This window comes from Ovis aries, chromosome 11, assembly GCF_016772045.2.
Source record: "Ovis aries strain OAR_USU_Benz2616 breed Rambouillet chromosome 11, ARS-UI_Ramb_v3.0, whole genome shotgun sequence".
NCBI lineage: Eukaryota > Metazoa > Chordata > Mammalia > Artiodactyla > Bovidae > Ovis > Ovis aries.
In genome coordinates, this window is record NC_056064.1 from 22,265,943 (window position 1) to 22,281,701 (window position 15,759).

Genomic DNA, 15,759 nt, shown 5'->3' on the forward strand with positions numbered 1-15,759 from the left:
GGGGGCGGGGGACATTTCAGGAGGAAGTACAGGGACTGGTTGGCGTTTGGCAGACCTGGTGGTTGTGGGGAAGGGGGGACAAAGGAGGGGGTGATGGCGAGACGCAGCCTGAGGGAGGGAGAAAATGAAGTGACAGTCACCAAGGGGCCCCGTGTGCCAGGCTTTTGGCCGCAGAGCATCAAACGCTGCTGAGCAGGAGGTGACAGCCGCCGGGTAGGTCTCTGGGGAGCTTACATCCAGATGTGGATTTGTCGTGGGTTGGAAAAAGCCTGTCAGATGTGGAATTATCCAATTAGCAATAATAAAGCCCTGAATTCAGGCAGGAACAACTAAGATGGGGACTCAGCGGACAGTTAAGAAGGACTTCCCTGGCGGTCCAGTGGTTAAAAATCTGCCTCGCCATGCAGGGGATGCAGGTTCGATCCCTGGTTGGGGAACTAAGATCCCACATGCCGCAGAGCAGCTAAACACGCACATTAGAACTACCGAGCCTACGCGCCTCAGCTAGAGAATCTTGTTCTATGCCACAGCGCACGATCCTGCAACTAAGACCCAACACAGCCAAATAAGTAAATAAGGGGGAAAAAGACAGCCAAGGGTTAGAAATAACAAAAGCTGCCAGTGACTGAGAGTTCACTCTGGGCCAGGCCCTAACAGGTCACGATCCTGCAGTTTCTGGCCCTTTACAAAAAACGTGGCCACCCTGACCTGGTCCCTGAGCCCCCACCCTGGGCACTGGACCACACAGAAGTGGAAAGGGGTGTGGCTTCCTTCCTCACCTCGTCCCCACACCCGTTTGTTACCTGTTGAGTTTGCCAGGTGGGAGGATCCAGGGTCAGTTGCTTGGGTTCCAAAGCATTGAAGGACTTAGTGAGATGGCGTTTCCTTTATTTCCTTATTGGCTTCCTTTTTCTGGAATTTTGAAAAGTAATTTATACTGCTGCATAAAGATTAAGAGCCCTGGATTCGGGATGCCTGGGTTCTCCTCCTGGCTTGGGCAAGCCACCTCACTTCTCTGCCTTAGTTTTCTCACCTATGTCGTAATGTGGTATGGATTGAATTGAGTGAAATACATGGTAAGCTCTTAGAAACAGTGGCTGGCACCGAGTAATTGCACAGTAATTATAAAAATTGAATAATACAGAGCATGCTGCTGCTGCTAAGTCGCTTCAGTCGTGTCGCGTGCGACCCCATAGATGGCAGCCCACCGGGCTCCCCATCCCTGGGATTCTCCAGGCAAGAATACTGGAGTGGGTTGCCATTTCCTTCTCCAATGCATGAAAGTGAAAAGTGAAAGTGAAGTCGCTCCGTCGTGTCTGACTCTTAGCGACCCCATGGACTGTAGCCCACCAGGCTCCTCTGTCCATTAATACAGAGCATATAAAATATTAACCCCTGCCTTACCTCTGACCTTAGCAGCTTGCACATTTGTCCTTCTGTATCTCTCTCCACATGCAGGCAAATGTACACAGATATGTGTACATACGTGTTTGTTAATGGGACCATAATATACTCCTTACTCTTTAATTCTCTTTTTTCATCTTTTTTAACTTAATAACATATCAAAGACCTCTTCTCCAGGTCTATGTATGGAAATCTAATTCCATTCTTGGCTGGGTAATGTTAGGGAGTTTTTGCCCTTTTCCTGTAGCTGCTGCTTTTTCAGGCTCTTCACACACTTCAGGGGGCAGGACTGGGGTGGGGGCCCTGGGCCTGGGCCCACCTTCTCTTGCTGCAGACACGCCCTCATCCTGTTAGACCTGGCTTCTCCCCTCATCTGCATCTCTCCCAGGGCCGCAGCCTCTGCATTTTGGCTTCAGCTGTCTCCCTTTGCTCAGCACTACCCCCAGACACAATATCCCACCCGTGTCTGAGGTCCACTGAGGGCATGGGTCCCTGTGTACATCAGAGGACAAACATAGCTGGTGGGGTTGGGGGACGCAGTGTCACCTAAACTCATACCTGCCTGCAGCACCCTTGCCCTAGTGAGTGGCCCGGAAGTTAGGAGTGCAGGAGAGCTCAGCTCTGGGTTCCCACTGTGACCTTGGGTCAAAATCCCTTCCTGCTCTGCGCCTTTCGTGCTCCCTGTGAAAGGAAGTAGTTGGAGGGATTAGAGGCAAGGGTCTCTGGGGCTATCCACCAGTGTCCTCCCAGGAAGCTCAGGTCATCCCAGTCCTTGCAGGGCCACTACCCCCAAACCTGCTCCCCTGGGATTTCCACCCCTCCCCCCGACCAGATCACAGCAGCAGCAGCTGCAACTGCGATTTGGAAGCTCATCTCTCTCCAGAACACAGCTCGATTTGTTGTTATTTTAAAGCCCTGGTGGGTTGGCTTCCCAATTCACTTTGGCTCAGGCTGTGATGGAGCCCGTGTCCTCTCAGGAGGAGGAAGCCAGGGTGGGGGTGGGGATGTGCTCTCGAGAGCTCCCTCTGCCTCTCATGATGCCATAAGCCCCTCACAACCCCCTGAAGGTCCATAGGCAAAAAATGGCAGTGGTTATACCCATTTTCCAGATGGAGAAACTGAGGCTCAGGGTGATACCGTGCTCCTGTTGGCACAGCCAGAGCCTCACAGTTCTTCCTCCCTCTTGCTTTAGAACTTTGCCCACATGCCGTTTAGGAAGTAGAGAGAGCCAGGGACTTCCCTGGCATCCAGTGGTTAAGACTCTGCACTCCCAGTGCCGGGGTATGGGTTCGAGCCTTGGTCAGAGAACTAAGAGAGAGAGAAGGTGCTGTCTGATGCTTGCCCACGGGCTGTGAAGGCCATTGGCTAAGTGCCCCCAATACTGGGGCAGGGATGGCGACCCCAACACTGAGGCTCACCATTCACGGTCGAGTGTGGTATCCCAGGCCCCCCGCTGGACACCCTGAGATGGCTGAGCAGCAACTAGACACATGTGAGATGTTTGAGGTTGTTGAGTCATAAACTGGCTTGGGTGAGGCCAGCCCCTCACTGAGTGGGCAGAGTCTCTGTAGACCTGGGTTAGGGTTGGGGACACCGGCCAGGCTTCCCCCCCGAGACCTCTGTCCGGCACCCCCCGACACCCCTTGCCGCCTCCCTCAGTGGCTCTTCTCCCTGGGTCTGGTCAGTACATTGTCCGTCAAGAGTGCACCGGCAGCAGGAAGCCGTGCTGGGAAATCTGTTTAGCGGCTGTTACCAGGAACAGTAATCTGGTGCAGCCTCCCGTCCTCTGTTGCGGTAAATAACAGATAATGACATTTCCAGTCCGAGCTGTGGCCGGTGCCGCCCACGTGGCCCTCACCTCGCCGGCTGTGCCCCACAAGCTGCCACCCTTCACGGGGCCAGCGATTCTTCATCGCTCTTAAATTGCCCCTGTTTCTTCCTGCTGCGTCGCTTCCTGCACAGCTGTTTGCTGTTCACTGACCTTAACTGGAGGTGGATTTAGCCTGTCCTCCTGTTTCCCCGCGGGGACACCAGGCCATGGCTCCTGCGGATGGCGGGGCATTGGGGAGCTGGCTCCACACCCAGGGTGCCCTTTAGGCTGGGCATCCAAACCTGGAAAGAGCCAGGCCTTTGTCAGAGAGGCTTTTCAGCTCTCTTTCTTCCAAACCCTTTCCTCACCCTTGTTATCCTGCCTTCCATAGGAGGAATGACGCCCCCAGGTTGCAGATGGAGGAACTGAGGCTGAGAAGGGTCGTGACCTGCCAAGCCTTTCAGAGTGTGTAGTTCTGCCCAAGAGCCACATCTGCCTGGCTGAGTTTCCAGGTGCAGACAGGAGTGTAGCCTGGGCGCCCCCGTAGGGCGTGAGGCCTGAGCACCAGGGTGCCATTGCGGGGCCTCCCCACCCCGTTTCCTGACCGCCTACAGTGGAGTCTCATGTTTTCTAGCTCCTTCTTGGTTTTGCTCAAGTGTGGGTTTTTTTTTCCCCTCCTGCTAAAGTCTTCGGTGGCTCCCTAGTACCTTTAGAATAAAGTCTAACCACTTCCATGTGGTATCCAGGGCCCTCAGTCCATTCATTACCTGAGCACACGCTGCCAACTTCAGCAGCATAAGCAACCCACCCAGGCTGGGAGTTCCAAGACCTGAGGATCAGATGTAACTCTACCTGGCCCAGACCTGTCGCCACGCTCCCTGGAGCTCTGCTCCTGTGCATCACCAGGGTCCTTAATTGATCATTAGTGCTGTTGCTCCTGGAATGTTAAGAAGCCCTAGGGTGTTTGTTGAGGCTGCTCTATTTTTCGAATATATTTATATACATACATATATATATATATCTCAGTTCCAATGACAGGCAGTTCCAATGACAGTTCCAAAGACTGGCTTCGAAGATATTTAATGTGCCCCAGGCCCTAGAGGTACACAGAGAAGGGAGAGGGTGTTTTCACATAAAGCCATCTTTTGATAAAGATTTTTTTTTTTCAATGTGAACCATTTTTGAAGTCTTCATTGAATTTGTTACAATACTGCTTCTGTTTTACGTTTTGGTTTTTTGGCATGAGGGATCCTAGGTCTCTGACCAGGAATTGAACCCACACCCCCTGATGGTGTTGTCCTAACCACTGGACTGCCAGGGAAGTCTGAAACCTAACTTTTTGAGAGTCATGATGATTCCGGAGAGCCAGAGGAAAGGTGCTGACCCCTGGGACAGGTGGAGTTGCCGAGGGGCTGAATGTCCACGCAGGGCTGATGCAAAGCCAGGGAACCTCCTGACTTTAGCTTGGGGCATCTGTGCTAACTTGGCTTCTGGTGGTCCCTGGACTGGCCCTCTCCAGCCTCCCTGAGACTTCCCCACTCCCCACCCTGTTCTCTTTGGCCCAGCAACTCAAGTGTGTTGTCTGGCTGGCCGTCTGGATCTGGCCTGGCCCTGTGGTTCTGCCCTGGGGCCCCTCCTGCTCCCCAGGTCCTGGCCCCCCACGAAGACCCTTCCTCCTCCTTATGCTCTCCCCCTCTTCTAGCTCCCTCAGAACTCAAACATTCATGTCTCCTTTAGCCTAAAAAAACATTTATTGAACACACAGTGTGCCAAGCAGCAATCCGGGTTTCTGAGTGACCTCAGGGGTCAGGCCAAGCCTCAGCTCTCCTGAAACACCTGTCCCAGGGATGGCGAAACCAAGAGTAGACACACTCGGATTAACATTGAAAGATCACTGGTCTGCACGGCCTCTCACTTCCCTCGAGTGCCCCAGCTTCAGCCAACACCATGTGCTGTCCCGCACTCATCTCTGTCCCCTGCCTTCCTCCCAAGCTCTGGTCTTGGGTGTCAACTGGGGCCAGACAGCTCTTCCAAGGAGTCCCCTCACACTGCAAGTATCAATGAGTCCAAAGCTAAATATTGTGGCAGCTGCTCGTCCCCACTCTGCTGACATCACCACCATCCATCCTGTTGGCCAACTGGCAGCCTTAGATAAGCCAGCATCCTTCCTTTTCCTCACCTTCCAAACCCAGCTAGGATAGGAAGTCCCATAGGCATCTGAGAATGTTCTGGAAAAGGAGCCTCTGCTGAGAATATGGAGGACAAATTGACCATGAGTGACTGAATCTGTGTTTTCAGCCAAGGCCCTTTTTCTGAAACTCAGATCTGATTATGTCCCTCACCTCCTTAAAAGCCAATATCAGCCCCCAGATGTCTGCAGAATCTCAGTCCCACAGCACGTGATGCTTGTCAGTCAGACCCTCCTTCCCTTCCTAGCCAGCTGCAAGCCAGGTGGCTGCTAAACTTGGGGATTTAAGCATGAACAACAATGTCCTATTTCTAAAGGGGGCACAGTCATGGAAGAGACAATTTTCAGTATGATGCTCCCCTAGAAATGCCAACCCATGTTAGGAGTGCACAGGAGAGAGCAACTTGTACTTCCCCTGGGGAAAAATCAAGGTAGCAGTCATGGAGGAGGAGACGTTTGGGTTATTCCTGAAGGATGCATAGGAGTTCACTAGCCATGAGGCAGAGCCTGGGTGAAAGCATAGCGGCAAGGAAGTACCTAGAGTGTTAGGAGCAGGCAATAAGGCATTGTGGGCTGGTGTGGAGGCTGGAGAGTTAGGCAGGGGCCAGGAAGGAAGGCTCTCGCATACGTGTGCATCCATCCTTGTGTCTCTGTGCCTCCAGCCTGTGAGCCTCACCGTGTTCTCCACCTAGTCCAGGAGCAGGACTTCAGGGAGTATTTGCTGAATGCTGTTGATGTCATTGACTCAACCTGCAGCTAAAGTGGCTGCCCACCGAATTCTAGAGGGAGGGATGGTGAAGGTTCACTGGAGGCCCCTGCCTGCCTTCTCGTGGATATAACAAGCATTCCAAAACCAGGGCTGAGACGTCAGTGTCTTTGGAGACCCCTCCCACTGGCTGGTCACAGGTCCTAGGGCTATGGAATTTGGGAGCTAGGATCTACTTGGTACACCTGGCCAGGGCTCCCTGCCTGGCCCTCCCTCCTAGGTGCATCTTTGCCCCAGAGGCACTTAGCTGGGGGGCTGAGAGAGGAACGGGGCATTTTCAGGACACTGGGTATGAGGGCGGAAAACTGAAATGATCAGGCCTCTCCCTTGGCTGCGGCCCCCGTAACAGAGCCTGGGCCAGGTGGCTACCAGGCGGCAGACACGCCTCTGGGTGAGCAATCGTCTGTGGGAGGCCCCAGCCCAAAGCTTCAGGAAAACTGTGGTTGATTATGCAACCAGGGTCGGGCTGGGGGAGGCTGGAGCTGGCTGTGTCTGGGGTCTTTAATGCAGTGAGTTTGTGTTCCCAGGATGGCCAGGGTCTGTCTCAGCCATATGTTTTCAGACCACTACTGTCCATAGGAGAACTCCATCCACTTCTCTGACAGTGAGCGGGAGTAAGATCCCAGCCCAGCCTTCTACTAACTCCCCTTGTGTGACCCCGGACAGCTTACCTGGGCCGTCACTATTGAGAGACTTGTCCATATGAAGCACTCCCGCTGTGCCCAGCACACAGCCCACATTATATAAGCTCCTGCTTTTATGATTATGGGCCTGGGTCCCCATCCCGGCCCTGCCACCTCCTGGTGACATGAACTTAGCCAAGCCACCCAAGAGTTCTGGGCCTCCGATTCATCATCTAAGACATCCAGATCATAAAACCCCCCTCACAGGGCTGTTGTGAACATAAACAAGATTAAATGTGATAATGGTAATGGGTGTTGAGCATTGAGCCGGGTGCCAGGCATAGAGTAAGTGCTCAATAAGCGGCGACTATTATCGTTATTATGAGTCATAACTCTAAGTAACCACGCAGTGGGGAGCAACGGGACATGAGCCCGCTTCCTCCACCACCTGGGCCCTCCTCTGCGCTGAGTCCCTCCCCGCCAGCATGGGTCGGAGAGCTGCAGGCCGCCAGTGTGATGCAGAGGTCCTGGGAGACCATGGGTCCAGGGATTCGGATGGAGCCATGCGGTCCTGTGGCTGAGAGGCTGGAGCACTTGAAGAGCTCAGTGGGGGCCTGAGTCAGTTCCAGGAGCAAGGGCTTTCTTTAGGGCTAGAAGGAGCTAACCAGGGGCCAGGAGCCTAGTGCTTGAGCTTAAGGAAAGCTTGGTGTGGGTCAGGGAGCCCTCTGGATACAGTGGGCTTCATCTACCCGAGAGCTTCCTCCTTCAGCAGGTTGGCCCAGGAATGGGGCCCTGGGGTGCACACCAAGCCCGGGAGATTTTATGAGGGTTGTGTCTGAGAACTCCTGATGGAACCGGTCACTGATTCCTTTTCTTTTTTTTTTAATTGAAGTATTGTCAATTTGCAATGTTTCAGGTGTACAGCAAAGTAATTCTATTATACATGCATATATATCCTTATTCTTTTTCAGATTCTTTTCGATTATAGGTTATTATAAGATATTGAATATAGTTCCCTGTGCTACACAGTAGGTCCTTGTCATCTATCTATTTTTATTTTATTTATTTATTTGGCTGTTCCAGGTCTTAGTTGCAGCATATGAGATCTTAGTTCCCCTACCACAGATTGAACCCAGGCCCCCTGCCTTGGGAGCAAGGAGTCTTAGGGACCACCAAGGAGGTCTCTGTCTATTTTATATACAGCAGTGTGTATCTGTTAATCCCAGACTCCTAACGTATCCCTCCCCGCCCCCTTCCTCTTTGGTAACCTGAAGTTTGTTTTCTATGTCTAACGCACACTGATTTCCATCCTCACACACCCCTGGGGAGAGTCAGTGCTGCCACCTGTCCCCACAGAAGACCCCGTGAGACCCAAGATCCCCTTAGAGGTAGAGAGGGACAAGTGTGGAGTCCCCACCCGGCCGCCTGACCAGGGTCTTTGGAGCACCTTCGTTCAGCCTTTCAAAACCCAGGCTCTCTTTATGTGGAAACCGTCTACCTTTTTAAATGCTGTTTGAAATTTCAAAGCATTTTATGTTTGAAAAAAGTGAGCAGGACGCTCTCGGAAACATGCAGGGAGGGGTGCACCCCAGCCTGGGGGGTCTACATTGACCCCTGCCTGAGACAGGCCAGCTCTGGGAACCATCCCTGGCAGTCCCCTCCAGCCCTTCGTCCTTTCCGTGTGTTGTGTGTAATTCATTTCCACTCTGTGTGCCTGCATCAGCCGGCTTCAGTCCCAGCAGGACTCAGAGCTGCTCTGTTCATGCAGGCCAGCCTTTGTGTGTCTCTTCCCCAGAAGGAGCTGTGTGCCCATGTGTCCTGCAGGATGCCTGCTGAAGGAAGGAGTGAATTCCTCGAGACCCATGTCTCGTACGGTCTCCCTTTGATCATATGTTATTAGATCTGGTTTTTAAAACCTCCCTCTCAGTTTCAGAGTGAATAACTGTCTCCACTCCTTTGCCCAAACTCTTTGCAGCCAGGGCTGCCTCTGGTTGCCCTCCTGTCACCCACCCTGCGTGCCTGGGGTGCACGGTGGGGCCCATCGAGACAGCTCAAGTCCTTGCTTCTCACGTTTGCCTGGAAAAGAGGCAAGAATCAAGCATGGAGTCTCCGTTTTGAGAGGCGATGCTGAGGACAGCCAGGACCAGGAAGAATTAATGGGGGCAGCTGGGGGTGGAGAGGCAGTGGTCCCCCCATTTCCTGGCAGCTTCATCCTGCCTGAGGCACCCCAGCCCCCATCAGACACACAGTGGGGCGCAAGCGTAGAGATGATCTAAAAGCACATCTTAGGTGTGATTTCTTAGTCTGTGCTAATGAGTGTTCATCTCGAGCTCCTTCCATCTCCTTTTAAAACCTCTCCACTCAGGATGCGGTGCTGACTGCAGCAAGTGGCAGGCGGGCGGAAGGCGGTATTTTGGAAGCGAGTCCTGAATTCTGCAGTGCTGCCTTTAGCTGGGAGGGGTGGCTGGTGGCTGGGGCTGCCCAGGGTTGGGATTAGCAGGTGGTCCCCAAGTAGCATCAGTGGCTCATCTGGTGGTGAGCTGGGGAGGGCCCACTCAGAGGAGGCAGCACAGGGAGGAGGCCCGGCCCTGCGTGGGTTAGGGCACCTGCCACCCACAGCCAGGATGCAGGACGGCTGCTTATCCCTGGCACAGGACTGGGGTGGAAAGCAGAGACTTGTCTTCCTTCTGAAACTCTTCTGATAGCCTCCTGGCTTCTGTCTCAGGCCAAGCAGCAAGTGGCTGGCATTCTTAGGACTGTGCATCTTAGGGCTCTAGTGACTCAGTATTTGTAGCGGTCAGGGTTTGGGTCAGCCTGCCCTCTGCCCCACTGGCCCCCAGGCTGTGTCCCAGTGTCCCAGGCTGTGGGTCCTGGCGCTATGCCCTCTCCCACTTGAGGCTTGACCGAATCTGGAGTTCTGGAGAAGGGGCCAGGGCCCAGGGAACCAGCCTTGCCTCCATTTGAGCTGCCAGGGAGGAAGGAAGGCTTGGATAAGTCTTGTCTGGGCTGAGACCTAGGGCTCAAATAGCATGGGATTCACATCCCAGTTTCCTGTGGTCAAGTTACTTAGCCTTAAGCCTCAGATCCCGAGTTTATAAAACAGGGACAATGACACCCACTTCCTAGGGTGGTTGTGAAAATGAAATGAGATTCTACATAAAACACCTACCTTGATGATTGGTGTAGCAACCAGGCTCAATAAAGTATATACGTATTTATCAGATGTATTGGGTTGGCCAAAAGGTTCATTCAGACTTGTCTATAATATCTTACAGAAAAACCCAAACAAACTTTTTGGCCAACCCAATACATCAGTATCTAGTTAAATCATTTGGCAACAGGCCCCGGGTTTCAGATACCAAGTCTCTCTGCAGCAAGGAGGCTACATGTAGCCCCTGCACTCCCAGCCCTCCAGGACTGGAGATATACCTCAAAGCCTGACCGATGTCTCGGAGTTGAGCAGGGCTGAGGCTGTGATCAGAGCGCTCGCTGACCCATTGGCACCAGCTGCAAGGTCTGGGTGTTGGAGGCAGTTGTGCACATGATTTTAGCTTCTTTAATCCATCCTGACCCACAAAAATCCAGATCTGGTCAAAAACTGAAGTTGAGGCAAGTGATTTCAGGAAACTTTTAGTATAAGCTTCCTTTAAATAGGAATTCTGCTTCCCCATTCAAAATAGATTTTGATGTAGCACAATTCAATGTACATTTTGGCCTATTCCTTCCAGGTATTTTTCTGTGCAGGTATTGACTTCTAGATGGCTACAAACACACATACATTTATATGGGCGAGACACACACTAGACTTTCTGTTTATAACTTGCTTTCAAACCTTCATTTATTGTGAATGTTGTTCTGTGTCAGTAAATACACGGTTCCATCGTGACCATTGTCACTTCTTTCATTTATATCATCATTTTTGTTGCAGAGTACCTTTCTCCAAAGGCAATCAGATTTTTCTTGCTGTTGAAAATTCAAATTCTCGCTTTGGGGACACGGTGGGTAACATGAAGTGCACACGCGTGAGCTGACTCCTTGTCGTTGTTCCTGCCTGTGCTGTGATGGTTGTCTGGATGTAGCCATTTCTTTCCTGGGCTTTCCTCAGGGGGGCGGTGGGGATGGGGGAGCAACCACTCTGGGAACATCATTGCTGCCCGGGTCCTAGGGAGAGACCGTCTCGGTGACAAGCTTCCATTGGCTGAAACTCTTGGGCAAGTCCTTTCCCAGATGAGTTTGGCTCATTTATTCAGTCCTCTGCTCGACGGGACCCTCCGTGGGGACAAAGGGCCGTGCCTCGTTCATCCTCCTCATTCCTAGAACATCGCCTTCCATCCAGTTGTTGAGTCAATGCTTATTGAATTGAAGCACCAAATAGTTTCAAATTGACCACCTTCATTATTCATTTCTGCACAGTGTGCATTTTTCCAGCCTCCTTGTATGGAACATTTGCGCACAATTTCATCTTTCTCTGGTTGGCTGAGCGTCGGGAACACCGCTCTCTCTGTGATGGATGTTGATGTCGTGGTGAAGCCTTCAGGCTGCTGGGTACCAAGTGCTCTTGGAAGGGTGCAAACCTTTTCATTCCCTCCTACACACAGGCACCGTGCCCGCTCCCTTCTTTTTTTTTTCAAATTAATTAATTTATTTTTACATATGTCTCCTCCCTCTTGAACCAGTCTCTCACCCCATCCAACCCCTCTAGGTTGTCACAGAGTCCTGGGTAGAGCTTCCTGTGTTATACAGCAGCTTCCCATTAGCTGCCTATTTTATATATGGACAGAGGAGCCTGGCAGTCACAAAAGAGGTGGACACAACTTAGGGACTAAACCACAATGCGACAATATATGTGTTTGGACGCTGCTCTTTCAACTCATCCCACCTCTCCTTCCCCCACTGGGTCCGCAGGTCTGTTCTCTACGTCTGCATCTCTGTTCCTGCCATGCAAAATGAGGCACCTGTTCCCTTCTAGTTGGTGGCAGCTTGGGGACCCTGCCTTGGGCTTCCCTGATAGCTCAGTTGGTAAAGAATCCACCTGCAGTTCAGGAGATCCCCGATTCAATTCCTGGGTCGGGAAGCTCCCCTGGAGAAGGGATAGGCTACCCACTCCAGTATTCTGGGCTTCCCTTGTGGCTCAGCTGGTAAAGAATCTGCCTGCAATACATGAGACCTGGGTTCGATCCCTGGGTTGGGACGATCCCCTGGAGAAGGGAAAGGCTACCCACTCCAGTATTCAGAATTCTGTGGCCTGTGTAGCTCATGGGGTCACAAAGAGTCGGACACAACTGAGTGACTTTCACTTTCACTTCTCGTGTGGGGACCCGCCATGAAGAATGGGGGCTCTGCGTGGAATGAGTCAGGGGCTCCCAGTGAGGACGAGAAGGCCGGCCTGCAAGTGAGGTGCCCGAGCTCCGTGGTCTCCCAGACCTTGTCGCACCTTTGACTCTGGCCGGCAGTGTGGGAAGATGAAGGTGATGATGTTGGATGGAGGGCAGGGTTCCAGGGAGTCTTGGAGTAACCGAAGTAGCCTGGATTATGGGGATGCTGAGGAGGGCGCTCCATAGACCTTGGACCCAGTCTGCACTCACAGGTGACCTGCAGGATAATCCCGGGGAGGGGGGTGCAGTCAGGAGTGGTCACAAGGAGGGCAGGGCATACATTCCTGCCTCTACTCTTAGTAAAGGACCAATGGTGTCATTTCCTCTGTGGGCAAGCCTGGCTTCATGCTCTACACTTAGAGTGAGGCCAAGCAGCAGCAGTCCCAACCCCTCCCCCCACCCCAACACTCCACCCTGAAAGAGGCTCTTCCTGGTCTGGTTTCCCCAACCAGCAGGAGTCCCAACCCCTCCCCCAACCCCCAACACTCCACCCTGAACGAGGCTCTTCCTGGTCTGGTCTCCCATTCCTCCACCAGTCAGCATCACTCAGTATGGACCAGGCATTCCTTGCCCCCAGCTGCCAAGTGAGTATTTCCTGTCTCTGTGTGTCTCTTCCCCCAAGCTGGTCAGCACATTCCAGGAGGGACCCCCTCTTGCCTTCTCAGGTGTAATATTAAAAGTAGCTCTTCTTGGGGGACTTCCCTGGTGGTCCAGTGGCTAAGACTCCGTACTCCCTGTGCAGGGGCCCGGGTTCAATTCCTAGTCAGAGAACAAAATCCCACATGCCAAAACTAAAACCCAGCACAGCCAAATAAATACATTCATTAGATTTTTTTTTTTAGTAGCTCTTTTTTGCTCCTTCATTTATTCTACAACAATTCATGATGCTGCTACTGGAACCAGGGAGATGAAGAGAAACAGGCTTGGCCTCTGTCCTCCAGGAGCTCACAGCCTGGTAGGGGAAGTGACTGTAGTTACATAGCCACGAGGATGAGGATAAGATCTCGGTGGAGGGGAAGAGGCAAGAGCCTGGTAGGAAAGCTCCAGCTGGGTGAGAAGTCAGACAAGCCTTCCTTGAAGGAGCTGTGCTTTTGCCAAGGTCTGAAGGATGAGTAGGCTGATAAGGAGAGAGTATGACCAAGTACATCCCAGATGGAGCAAGCAACGCATACCAAGGTTCGGTGCAGGAAAAGCAGATAGAGGACCAGGGCCTGAAGTCAGGTATGTGTGGCTGGGGCTTGAGAGTAGAGGGCCAAGTGGTGGAGCAGGGGGAGAGGGGTGTGAGCTGAGGCCACAAGGAGATAGGTGTGGATGGGGAGGGTGATGGAGGGGGGCGGGCAGTTTGAGTGAGATTTAGAGTTCTCGGAGATGGATTATTTAGGTGGGTATGAGGGAGAGTGGGGATCAAGGGTGATTCTGGGTTTGGGCCTACATGATTGATGGGTGTGGTATCCTTTACTGAGACGGCCATGTAGGACTCTGGTTACTGCCTGGCTTCCTACCGTGTGCTGTGCTGATGAGCACTTTTGTGAATCAGCTCCCTTGATCCTCCCAGCGGTGGCATGCACCTGCTTGTTACCACCATTTTCAAGACAAGGAAACAAAGCCCAGAGAAGGTGAGTGACAAGTCTAAGGTTGCCTCTAAATGGCAGACTGTGTGCTCTGCTGCCCCAGAGCCTGTATCTTGTGGCCAAACCCTGAGCCACCCCCCTTTCCCTGAGCGTGTGCTGGGCTGGGATGCACCTTTGCAAAAGGAACATGTGGAGCATCTGAGTTAGGCCCAGAAGGTAGACTTGGTTTGTCTAAGGCTCAGATGCAGTTTCCGGCTGCAGGAAGCATGAGACAATCAACCCCTAGAAGCCGGCACTCGCTCACCCAGGGCAATTCCGCTCAGTGGAAGCCCACTCGGCAGAAAGCTAGTGGCTTCCCCCAGGCCTGGCTGTCCTTGACATGAGTGTGCAGTGTTCCCTTTGCACTGAGTTGATGTGGTGGCCGGCTCACACTCCCTCATCTACACAGAGTCATGGGAATGAGCAAGAAAAACAGCCAAGTGGCTTCAGCACCTTGTTCCTCTCTTTACCCCGGGGAGGAGGGGCCCATGTGTGTTTCCTGAGGCCCAGCTTATGGGGGGCCCTGTCCTCAAGGTAGAAGGGTTGGGGTGAACTTTGGGAAGGGCAACAAGAGGCGGCTCTAGGCGGGGACGGAGATCTCCAAACCAGGTCAGGGCTGATGACTTGGAGCTCCAGGCGGACAGTCTGTGGGCTCCCAGAGAGGCTGAGCCCCAGCCTGGCACAGATCCCAGCCCAGGCCTGGCACAGGGGTGGCTGGGCCCCATAGCACCCAGGGGACCCTTCCCAGACACGCTGCACTGCCAGGACCCCAAGCCTGAGATCCTCGTGAGAGCCAGGCCCAATCAGACTGGGGTGGACTGTCCTGCCAACCCAGAGGGAGCTGAGCTTGGAGCAAGTTACAGTGTATTTGGAGAAATCAAAGAAAAGTGATGTCTCTTATACCTGAGCATTGAATGGAGGCCAGTACAGACATGCCCCCCCCCCGCCGCCATGATGTATCATAGCTTCCCTCCTGCCACGAACTGGCTCCCCACCTCCTGAGGCTCAGCTCCCCCATCAGGCGGTGACAACATGCTCAGGAAAGCCAAGCTGGTGACATTTCCCTCTCGGCAGACAGGTGTGCTCCTTGCTCAGTTGGCAGCCTGCAGAAAAGGCCAAGCCAGGGATCCAGCCTTCCCTTAGGGGGAGGGGGAGGGAGAGAGCTCCCCACCCTGCAGGGACCGGGCAGCTTCCAGGCGGCAGAAAGACTGATTGATTAGCTGGTGTGACTGTTTTGTAAGGAGGACACACTGTCCCCTAATCAGACTCTGCCGGGTTAGCCGGGACGAGGTCTCAGCCCCCACCAAGCCCCCCTCTGCCTCCTGGTGCGTTTCATCTGGCTTTTCCCACTGCTGCTTGTGGCTGTGCATTTGGAGGAAGCAAAATACGTATTTAGAAGTGATGAGCTTAAGCAATTCTGTAGAAGGAAAAACGCCGCAGAAACTAGGTTCTGGCTACTTACGTGTCCGGAGGCTGTTATATAACAACTCGAGAGGCAGACCTGAGTCTGTTACTTGCTGTGTGAATGGGAAGAGTTTCTCAAGCTACTCCCTGCAAGATGGGCCCACTTCTTATGTATACTGGGGTGGCTGGGATGGTTAAATGAAGGGCCTTGGCATCAGGGAAGTGCCTAAGCGGGCACTGGTATTTCTCACTACATCATCGCCTCACCTTGTCAGGCACACAGGTGAGTTTTCTGCGTGCTTATAGCCATGTATATGTTCTCTTTGTTGAATAACATCATTCCTGCCCGCACTTCCAGGGGGCGACGCAGCCTGCCTGTGAAGGCCGTATCCTACTTGGCTGTGTTTGCTCCGCCTCTGGTACTGGGCGTTTGGGTTGTTTCCAGTTCCTTGGTGTTGAACGTGATGCAGCTGTGACTCTCAGCAAGCTTATTTCTTTGATGTGATCCCAACAGGATGTGCTTGTTGGGGGTGAATTTCTATCGCGGCCATCCAAGGATGGGTATACATCCTTGGTGCC

The 15,759-nt window shown here is 52.9% G+C and overlaps 1 protein-coding gene across 6 annotated transcripts in view; it reads left to right on the forward strand.

Moving 5' to 3' along the window:
- RPH3AL (rabphilin 3A like (without C2 domains)) overlaps positions 1-15,759 on the forward strand; it is a 137,414-nt gene that overhangs the window by 68,428 nt on the left and 53,227 nt on the right. The window lies entirely within an intron of this gene.